This window comes from Polypterus senegalus, chromosome 1, assembly GCF_016835505.1.
Source record: "Polypterus senegalus isolate Bchr_013 chromosome 1, ASM1683550v1, whole genome shotgun sequence".
Taxonomy (NCBI): domain Eukaryota; kingdom Metazoa; phylum Chordata; class Cladistia; order Polypteriformes; family Polypteridae; genus Polypterus; species Polypterus senegalus.
The window spans coordinates 236,591,259-236,603,465 of record NC_053154.1 but is presented as its reverse complement, the minus strand read 5'-3'; positions in this window follow the sequence as shown (position 1 = coordinate 236,603,465).

The following is a 12,207-nucleotide window of genomic DNA, read 5'->3' as shown; positions in this document are numbered from 1 at the left end:
GTCCTGCAAAATCCTAAAATGCATAGTACAAAGTGGACTGTATATTTTTCAAGCCCCACATTTAGCACATTTATATACCAGTGGTGACTTAGCACATCTGTTTATAGTGTTGTTCAGTTTTATCTCGAATGCAAATGTTACTTGTCTCACCCAACGTAATTAATGTTTAAAGAAACTGCTCACTACAATCTGTGCAAGGTTGTTCAAAGGTTCTCTCGTTTCTTCCTTGTGCTCTCTTTTAAAATTCTGAGTAACTGTGACATAGCTTATATGCCACTCCTCACACCAAAGCAATCCATTTGCAAGTCCCAGACACCAGCAGCACATCCCCAACACAAAATGCATTAGTGACATCGGCCTCATTCGTAGTCTGGAGAGAGGCATTCACATCTGCGAAAACACATTAAATACATGCATAATAAAACCTCATTTCCTAATCATTCATAACATTTGTTTTTATTTCAGCCAGTAATTTTAACTACTAAATCAGAAAAGGCTTTGTGTTGAGGGACCTGGTCAGTCCCGATAGCCAATAGAGCTAAGTTTGTTCCACTTAGTAAACTTGAGTTCTGTCCTTCCTGCATTTCTCATTATAAACAATTATACAAGTGCCTAGTTTGAGAAAAAAACTCCAGCAATTCCAACATTATTTAACAGGCAGAGAAATGTCTGTTATCATATGCATGTTTTGCAACCTGTTCATATACAGTATGAGATGCATAGTTTACAACATGTTTTTGATCTTACTCGATAGATAAATAGAACTTTATTCATCCCAAGGGGGAAATTTACTTTACATTCAGCACTTTAAAGAATGCCATTAATACATTTTTATTTTGTTTTTAAAATTAAAATAAAAAATAGAAATTTTTGGTAACTCAATAACTTATAATTTGACAGTTTTCTTATCTTCAGGGTTTTACATCAAAAGAATGTTTTTATTATCTATTTTGTGGTGTGTTTATGATCGACTGATAATAGAATTTTACAATTTATAATCATACAAAAATCTTTGCAAATGACAGGCAACTTTAATATGTGACATAATACTCAACAGCATAATCCAAGTACTGTAGTCATGTCTATTATTGTTTAAATCAGTACGCTAGTTCAAAGTCAAATGAAAAAACTCAAAAAAGATAAGAAGAAATAACATACATAGTGTCACACATGGGCGATTAGGAGGCAGTCAAAGAGCCTAAAGGTGAGTAAAACATCGCGAGATAAGGGGTTGTCACGTTCTCATCAACAGAAAACAAGAAGGAAAATAATACTGCAACTTCCGGGTTCCAAAATGGCCACGATGACGTCACTTCCAGCCCCCACAAAACACCTCAATTCTGGATCCTGTTGCCGCATCACCACATTGCCAACCGTTTCCTGTCACATGTGTTTTGCTTCCTATATAACCGCCATTTTGAAAACAGTTCATTATTCATTGTACTTTTTTTTTTTACAAGGGTTTGAATCATTTCATTTTCTTATTGTCTGACGAAAATATACGGAGACGGTCCCCAAATCTTTATTTTGTACTTTGTGACGTTTATTTGACCACAATAGTAAAACAGAAGCAAAACGCTCAAAGTTATTTTCTTTGTGTTCTACAAACCAAGAAATGCTGATTTTCCTGATGAAAGGTTTCTGTTTGTGGAACAAAAGCAAACTTCATGTTAAACACAAATAAAATTTCTAAATGCTACTCATGCATGAGCCTGTTTCACAGATTTAACTCTAAATCACTTGGTGGGAAAAAGCAATGTTTTGAGAAGGGGTTTCCATCAGGATTTCTGTTTATATTTTTGGTATTTCTATATTGTTTAGCATTTACTTCTTGTTGCCATGTTTAACATAATGGTGCATAGAGGGTGTACCCAACACATTGAACACATTATGTTTGTTTTGTTTACAAGAAAAAAAAACTTCATTTCATTTGAAAAGGCAAAAATGAAAGAAAAAGTAAGACTTTGTTCTGCTTTTGTTTGTAGGTGTTAGCATTGTTGACCTACAGGACTTAACTGAATATTCCAGCAAGTAAGTATGTACAGTTGACCAAAGCATTTTTTCCAGCTGGTCATTTCACCTCGGATTCAAGCTGCTTTTATAACTATTAGATATGCACATATCTTTGAGCAACATCCATTGAATTGTTTTTCAGGTGCCATATATAGTTTGTGTGTCTGAAGGATAGAAGAACTGCTTAGTCGTCTGAGTTGGCTTACCAGCAGCTTTTACTTTTGACTGTCCCTCTATTTTTTAGAATTCAGTTTAGCTAACTGATGAAATAAAATGATCAAAGTCATTTATTCTTTAAGCCTCCATAATACATGTTTTATTCTGTTATCACATCACCTAACACAAAAGGTACCAGCCAACCTCTTAGGTTCTTTTCTCAATGGTCTATCCAACTGTTATCTGTAACGTCTTTACCTGCCCCACTGTCTTTATCATATCCTGCATATTCAGCCTTAAGAAACTCTAATGGCAGGCTGCTTTCTCACTGGGACTGAGCAGTAACTGCATAGGCCCACCCAGGTTCTATGATTCTTTGTTTTGCTTATAGTTTCTGCTATTGTTTTTGATGCAAATAAATATCATTTTTAAATAAACCTGACTGTGACTGACTGTGTAGCTGAGAAGCTAGACTGTCCATTTCTTGTCTACCTGTGGTCCCTGAAAGGCAAGAGAGGACACTCTTGTGAAGCTCTTTATTGGTGGTAAAGGTGGATTGAAGAAAAGGTGTAAAAAGTAAAAACAGTTCCAGTCAGGAAGAAGCCTGTCATAGATGTCTCTTGGATTGAATATGCAGAGTCCAATATGGACAGTGAGACAGGTAAGAGGTTACATCTGTACAAACAACATCTTCACATCCTACAAACAATTACACTCCAAATTTAACTTTACAGAAACACATTTCATTCATTACCTCCGAATTAGAAACTTTGCTAAAAAAAACCTGCCCAATTTTCCTTACCCCCACCTATCTCTATTCTGGAAAAAATATTCATCAGTCTTGAGGACTCAGGCAGCATTTCTGTAATATACAAAAACATTTTAAAGTCCCTCCCTTTCAAAGATCCCAGAGTACAGTGGGGAAAAAAGATCTCTCACTCAACATTTCAGAAAAGGGAGTGGAAGGCATCCATGATCCAGGCATCCACAGAATTCACTTGAGTTCCATATGCACAAATTATTCAATTATTCAACTTCAAATCTTTTATCAAGCACAGCTATATCATTTCAAATTGTCCAGAATGTTTCCAGGGCAACATCCAACCTACGAATGTTGCAATCAAGTTCCAGCCTCATTGGGTCACATGTTTTGGGCCTGCACCAAATTAACATCATTTTGGATCAAAATCTTTTAAATGCCTTTCAGACAGCCTTGGAGTCACAATCCCTTCTAATCCATTAACAGCTGTGTTTGCTGTTTTTCCAGATGGGCTTAAAGTGGCGAAGGACAAACAAATGGTACTTGCCTTTACTACACTGTTGGCATGTAGACTTATGTTGCTCAAGTGGAAGAATCCTCTCCTATTCTAAGTCAGTGGGTAACTGATGTTATATATGATTTGAAACTGGAGAAAATCAAATTCTCACTTAGTGGATCTGTTCAAAACTGTTTTAGAACCTGGCAGGATCTAATCAATAACATTTTAGAATGTTCCCTTATTTATTTATTTATCCTACTATTAAAGTTTTACTCTGTTGGCCTACCTCTCTTTCTCATGGGTGGGGATTTATTTGATTTGAACTTAGTTTTGTAAAATTTGACTTGCTTATATGGAATGGTTTTTGTTTTTCAAATAAAATGTTAAAAAAAGAGGTTACATGTAACAGTTTTATAGCTGTTTTTGACATTTGTTCATATCCACAATTAAGATAAGAACCTTGGTAACTTTCATGTTAGGTCCATGTCATAGGTAATCTGATAATATAGTAAAATACTGCATCATGCACAGTTCTCTTTGCTTTCTAACTCCTTCTATATGAAATCAGTTGTTAAAATGGTTTATAAATGTCTTTCCTACAGGCAACTCCCCAACTTAGTGAGTATCACAACAGTGCTAAATACCAGTAGAACAGACAGTGAAGAAGGCATGTGTAGAGATCAGTTAGCACCTTTAGCAAGCGTGTGATCATGGCAGATATCTGTTTTTCTAAAATGAATTAATTAGGCAGAATTAAGGATATAAATAAAATGATTGTGAGGAGAGAAAGACTGTTTGACTTTTACTTTACCTTTCTAATACACCACTGGAATAGTTCTAAGTGTAGCATAAATATATCATCAGTAATAGCAATTTATTTCAGAGCTGTTTTAATCCATTCTGCTGGATGAATGTTTTCACTTTTTCTTATAACCAAAAATGCACCACTGATATGGCTTTAGTATTGGCACTACTGTTTTCTAGTATAGCAGCATAAACGTTAACCATCACATGTATAGTAAAGGCTTAGGACAGCAAGGTACACATTTACTAGCGGTTTTAAAACTTTTCAAATAATTTGTTGATTTGTTCTTATTTTCTCATGATTATTAATGTTAGATCACTGGGCTGATTCCGGCATTGTGCCAAAAGCTCCAAATTAGATACACAGATCCACAGTTGAATAAATGCCTTTAACAAAAGTTAATAAGACCCTTGAAGTAATCATTTCTAAATTCTTGCTTAAACATGTGATTTCCAGTTCTAATGATCTCTGCTCTTGCACTCTTATAAGTTCAACTTTCACGTTTGACATCATTAAGAGTCTAGAATGCATGGAGTTTCCTCCAGCAGTTCTTCTACTATGTTCCTAATTTTTATGTAAAATATAAATATACGTGTATATGCAACTTAAACATTTTTTTATGCGCAGGATGTGTGTGAGTATAAATATCAGAGGATATCATGGATGTGTATAATATCCTGCAGTGCCATCTTCCAACTTTTAAATTCATTGTTTAATAAAACAAGACCAGTAAAATTCTTATTTTGTAGAGAATTTAAATTAAATTATGAAAGTAAAATGTCATGACCAGTAGCTTCTGAAATTTTCAGAACAAAACAAATGGGAGTTTTAAAAATGAATGACTTGTTTCCAGTTATATTACTTTTGTTTAAATTTAAATTTGAACTCAGTTATAACATTGTGGTCGAATAAGGCACTGCAGGCTCCCATAGGAAAACATTGGGGTGCCAACCCTGAATAAAAAGGGGTCACTATGCACATCTCTATAATAAAGCAACAACAAAAAACAAGGCAGGTAAGCCAATATTTCAGATAGCCTTTGCTAGCTTGTTTGGGGCTCTGGTCTATGGTTCAGTTGAATCAGAACTGACCACCTCCTTTCAGCAGTGACAACCTTTAAAGGTGGAAGACTGGAAGGGGTGGAGTCAGTTGCTCTCACTGCACATCTTTTCTGTGCTGTTGAGTGAAATGAGAAGGAAAAGGTTAGCGCGAGCACCCCTCTTGGCCCAGGTTGGGAATATCTGCTTCAGATGTCCCTGGATGGTAATCCACAGACCTGCGTCCGTGAGAGACACAAATGATACTTACAAAGGCACATGACAGTAAAGCATGTGATTGCTGTACTTTTCATTTTTTGATGGCAGCACTAAAGCTGAGAATTGTGACCAAAATATATAAAAACATTCTTCTGTCAAGGTGTTTCCAGGGTTACATTTCTTCCTCTAGTGTGTCTTCTTTTTTGAAATTATTATTATTTCCTTTGTGCATTCTTTTTGATGTATGTTTTTATTTTCTTTCTTTTTATGTTTAGATATTTCTTCATGAGTTCTGTCTTGTTTATTGACTGGTTTGTGTAATTCTCTTGTGTATTTATTATTAAGTAGTCAGTTTATTGTTTTGTCAACTGTATGTTGAACCTAAGGCTTCAGAACCCTTAAAGCTGCAGCTCAGGGACAACCGGGTTATCAACCTTTATAATAAGCTGAGTGGTTTTAGTGCTTCACCAAATCATTAGTTAGCTTTCTTCACTTGAGTTGTTTGATTCATTTGTTTAAGTGCTCTTTTTGATTTCCTGTCTTTTTAATTTTGCCTTCATTTTTATTTGACAATTATTGATGTGTGGACTTGGTTTTGTTAGACTTTTGTCCTGCCTCTAGGTGGGCTCCACCCGCTGTGGAGCATCTGTTGGTGAAGAACCATTCACTGATCTTGACTTTGCCGATGATGCTGTGATCTTCAGGGAGTCAATGAAGTTCTTGAGAGAATGAGTGAGGATTCTGAATGTCTGGGCTTGCGAGTGTCCTGGATGAAAACCAAATTCCAGACTTTTAATGATCTCTTGAGCACAGCCATCACCAGTGTGTCTATCTGTGGAGAGAATATCAGCCTCATTGAGACATTTACTTACATTGGCAGCAACATTCATGTCCCTGGTGACTCTTCCTATGAAGCCAGTATATGAATTGGGGGGGGAGGCACTGAAAAGGGGTTTATGGCACTCTTGATATCTTTGTAAGAGGACAAAGGTCCAAGTCTTTAGACACTCCAGATGCTTCCTGTTTTGCTATCTAGTGACCTGAGATAAAGAATGGGCTCCTTCAATTTTTTCTGAGAGTCCTTGGGTACTGCTGGTATGATTTTGTGTTGAACAAACAGTTGCCCACAGAGTCCCAAATGAGGCATGTTACCTCTATTGTCAGGGAGTGTTAGTTACGGCACTATAGCCATGTGGCATGACCTGGCTCACAGGTTCATCATTCCTAAGGACCCAAGTGGCTGAACCAGGCCAAGGGTTTGCCCATGTAACACTTGGCTGTGGCAGATAGTCATTTCCGGAGGGTGGGACTGGACTGTGTGTCTTCCTAGGGGGTTGCTAGCTGGGATCCCGAGATGTTTTGTTGTGTGGTGGGTGCGGCAACACGCTCTATCAGTGCATGCTCCCCAACCTCACCTGACCTAGTAGGCAAACCTCTTGACATATTTCATCTTTGTTTTGTGAATTTGTATTCTTTTTTTAAAATTGTTTTATTTTTATAAGGAAAATTGTTTTGTTGCTTGAAATCAGTGGCTTTTACAGTTACCCTCTTCCTTTTTAATTTGTAGGTCTGAGTTTGGGTTTGTGTGTGCAAACTGTAAGCCTGCTTCTTGAGTTTCAGGGCCAGGCCTTTGTGACACCCCGTGTATTGGTAAGGTTGGCACCCAACCACACAGTGGGCGTCTTGTAGTTTGGGACTGAACGGTATTAGATTTCCGAGAAGGCAGACATGGAGACACAGACAAAAAAAAGGTGGTATTTCCAAAACAAAAGTGGGTTTATTTACAGATGCAACAAAACAACAAAAATAATGTCTTAATCAAAAATAGTGAGCAATATATACAATGAAGTTTCTAGTTCCCAAAAATGAAAAATAAAGGTGAAAAAATATATATACAAAAATGGTAAATTCCTAAATGAAGAAAAGGAGTTCAGGAAGAAACTACACACATAACAAAGTCCAAAGAATGGCAAAAATATTTACAAGGAAAAAAAAGTGTATATACAAGAAAAAAACCAAATTGCACCAAAACCCAAAAACTATATAAATACCTCCACTCAAAATCAAACTACAACTAGGAGATATTTATAAACAATAAAATATTTACAAAATCAGGCACGAAAGAGCTGTTTTGTATACTGAAATGAAGAGCTATACCAAACACGCTAACCACACCACCGAATCTAAAGACAAACCTTAAGTGGCAGGAAGTGCCTCTTATGTTCAAGGAACAAATCTTCAATCAATCCAGCGACACATTACTCCATTTCACCAATTTCGACTGACGCAGGTGCTTTCTGCACAGGTGCTCCTCTCAACCATTACAAGGAATATAATAAATAGATCTAGCAGCCTGTTATTCACGCAAGCGAGCATGAGCGCATCCTGACACGGCCCCTCAGATGAGCCAATATGCACTACAAAAGTAAGTTTCTTTCTTCTTGGGAATTCCCTCCTCACACTAATTCATGGATTCATATTTTTAACTAAAACGTTTTGTACCTTTCTTCGCCAATGGCAAGGCTAAAGAGACGACCGCCTTTATGACAGCAGGCCTGACCCGGAGGTGCATCTGACCCGTTGGCGGTATCCCGCTGCGTGAACCTGCCAAAGACAAAGTTAAAATGACTGCGAAGGTACACCCTGTACTTAATGACTTAAACAGGTAAGTGCTTTAACGTTTATTTTGCAAAAGTCGACTTTACCCTGTTCTTAGGATTTTTTTTCCTTTAGGGCTCGTTTATACTTCACGCTCAGAATGCGTACGCGCCCACATCATGGTTGTCATGCGTTCTCAGCATTCATTTGATGCGTCCTCTGAGCAGGTCATCAGAAATTAACGGCAATGCGTGCACGAGTTGCAGTGCCAGCAAAAAGTCAGGGGGTGCAGTGTGCTAAAAGTTGGAATGTGACTTCAGAGTCTCTGTTTACTATCTACATGTGTCAGAAAGTTTTGCGGATCCTGTGAGATTGGTGTGCATGCTTCGATGTTTGATGAATGGTTCGATGTGGTGAAGCAAAATGCTGACATACAGATGTATTCGTGTTGCTTTTATATTCAAGCGTTGCATATTCCCAATCATAATGACATTATACATTTTAAAAGTCTCACATACCATCTTCTGTGCTGTCTTTTTTTTTGCAACAGCAACATAATGTACAGCGCTGTATTTGAGCCACTGAGAAAAAAAATTAAGGACTTGGTGAAAACGTGTATTTTATGATTAAAGTGAAAATTTCGAATTTAATCTCGAAATGTCCACTTTAACCTTGTAGTTTACTTTATCATTAAAGCTGACCTTCGTAAACGTCATCCCAGTTTTTAATCGCTACAGCAAGCAGCAATAGATCACCACATAGAACACATTAAATGTATGATAGTCCAACTCTCTGCACATTTAGAATCTTTAGATTTATACTTGATATCACTTTTCATGACTTTCACTTTCAATATTGTTGATATTGAAATGCATTAAAGTGTGTATGTTACATTTCACAGATAAATCATTAATTTCATTTAAATAATGAATACTGTTAATAATTACACACATGGGGGTGAAATGGTGGCAGAGCGGTAGCATTGCTGTCTTGTAGGGAGTCATGTCGCTGGTATTCCCTGCTTGGATTCCACACTATGCTCCAGTTTCCTTCCAAAGATATGCAGATTTGGGGATTTGGTGCCGCTAAAATGACGCTAGTGTATGTGTGTGCCTGTATTCACCTTGTAATGAGCTGAGGCCTCGTCCAGGGATTGTTTCTCACTCGTGCCCAATGCTTGCTGGAATGGACACATCTCTGGATTGATGGATTTAATCAATAACTTGGGATTAATAAAGTATCTATCTATCTATCAATAAACATAAGTTTCAGAGATATTGCAGTAAGGTGTCATTGGAATTTAATGGGTGTTCTAGGCAATTCACAACACAGAGAAGCCGAACATGTTCTCACCGTGATAATGTCTTGCTCTGCCACCTGGTGGATTCCTCCAGGTTTAAGTAAAGTACGCACGCAAATATAAACACTACAACGCTTGCGTAGCACAAGCGTCCGCTACAGCTTGCGTCATGTCGCGTGAAGTATAACACCGGCCTTAAAGTGCTAATGCCTGGTAGGCAGATTACAACAGCCTGTTTTATGTGTTATGTGTTGTGTGTTTTGAGAGCTGATTCTAAAGATGCATCTTCTTTTGTGTTTCATGGAGCCATGAAAATCCTAACAATTTCAGGATTACTGCTTTTGGATAATTTGTCAGGTGTGTACCAGGGGTTAAACCAAAGAAAAAACACGAGTAACGACAGTGGTAGGTCTCATCAGCATGGGAATGAGTCAGCTTACAGAATAGAGATACAACAATTAGCAGACTTGTGCCAGTGCAACAGTCTGTCTCTTCATGTAGACAAGATGGAAGAGATGATTGTTGAGTTTAGGAAGGCCCATGTTGTTCAAACTCCACTGCACATCGAGGACTCTGCAGTGGAATTGGTCAAGAGCACCCAACTTCCTTAGTTTGCACCTAGCAGCTGACACTACATGGTCAATTAACACCACCTCCCCTCAGTATTCTACAGAAGCACCATCAAGCGCATTCTGACCAGCTGCATCACTGTCTGATTTGGGAATTATAGTATCGTTGACTGTAAGGTCTTACAACAAATAGTGCATACAACAGAAAAGATCATTGGGTCCTCTCTGTTTCACTCTTATTCATTCTCGAGTATATAAATAACTCAGACCACTACCATTATGTTTGTAACTCTCTGTTTACTGAACAGCCTTGTTTCCTTAACAGTGCCACACACTAAAAAGTCTGTGCTACAACATGAGTGAAATAATCACATTGTTACATCCTTCCTTTTTTTTTTTTCTACTAGTGCAACTTCACGCCATATCTTCACACATGAACGCATTTACTGTCTGAACATACTAAAACATTAACGGTCCATTTGTAACTTAAGTAACATAGTCTTTCAAATACTGTGGTCTGGCACTAATCCGACCTGATCTGGTAGTAACAGTATGTTTTGTATCACCAATTGGCTGAGTACAGTGATCCTTTGATCTGCTGTTCTCAGCACACTGTTCCTGTTTTATGACCAGGTCTTGATGGCCAGTGTGCTTTAGGTACCTTCTGTTCCTCCTCAGAACACCACCACTGTCCAGTTCAATCTTATATGACCGTTTGTTGACCGGTTCTATAACTGTTGCTTTCTGCCAGACCTGTTGTGACTGTGTTGGCTGTACTCTTACTTGATCAGCTGGTGTCAGTGCGGTCATGTCTTTCGCGTGTCTGTAGTACATTTCTTGTCACCTTTGATTAAGTCTCAGTCCGTGTGTTGTGTCTATTACTTTTGGCTTCAACAGATTGTTGTGTGTAGTAGTGTTCGTGTCCTCCTGCTTAGTAGTCTCTGAGCGGGGCTTGCATTTAGACCCTGTGACGGAGTGTTTCAGTGATCTAATATCGCAAGGTATAGATCTTGTCCTGCCATCTTGGCTCTCTGCATCAGACATTTTGCTGTTTTGACAGCGGACTCCGCCTTCCCATTACTTTGCAGGTGAGTGGGTGACAAAGTTTTTTGCTGGAACTCCCAACGTCTACTGAACTGTTGGAATTCGGTTGACGTAAATTGTGGCCCATTGTCTGAAAACACAATGTCAGGTATACCTTGCCTGGCAAAATGGGCTTTCAACTTTTTAATCACAGTGGAAGACTTTGTGTCTTGTAGGTAATCCACCTCCCAGAAATTTGAAAAATAGTCCACAGTGATCAGATAGTCACGGTTATTGAAAACAAACAGATCTGTGCCAACTTTAGACCATGGTCTTTCAGGCAATTCATGTGGGCAGAGTGATTCTTTCTGTTGTTTTACTCCCAGTGTTCTACACAGATCACACTTCTCAATGTATCCCTTTATCGGCGCATTCATTCTGGGCCAATAGAGGCATTCCCTTGCTCTCCTCAAACATCCTTCAATACCAAGGTGTGCTGAGTGAACTCGTTGTATCATGTCACTCCTGAGAGCGTCTGGTATCACAACTCTTTCCACTTTGAACACAATACCATCCTGTATTGACAGTTCATCCTGGATTGAGTAGTAGTGATCTATTTTACTTGGTATACCTCTTTTGTTTGTTGGCCATCCTTCTCTTAATGCCTTTATTAGTGTCTGAAGTGTGTCATCTTTTGCTGTTTCAATTCTGAATACATTTATTCTTTTTTCAGATATTGGGAGGTACTGAATCATATTCACACTTTCGATCTCTTTTTCCACCAATCCTTCCTGTACGGTGTCCTCCAGATACGCTCGGCTTAGTGCATCTGCCAACAGCATCTCCTTTCCAGGAACATATGTAATGATGAAATCATATTTCTGTAATCTCATTAACATCCTTTGCAGTCTCTTGGGTGCATGCAGCAGTGGCTTCTTGACAATACTCTCAAGAGGTTTATGATCAGACTGTATGATCACTTTTCGTCCATATGTGTACTGATGAAATTTCTCCATGCCATACACTATGGCTAGGCACTCTTTTTCTATTTGGGCGTAACCCCGTTCAGTCAGTGACAGTGCACGGCTTCCAAAAGCAACAGGTTCTCCAATCTGCAATAATGCTGCACCAAGGCCCGTTTCCAAGGCATCACATTGTAGAACTAGCTGTTCCTTGAGGCTGTAGTAGTGCAGTACCAGTGCCTTGGTTATGAGGTCTTTTATGTTCT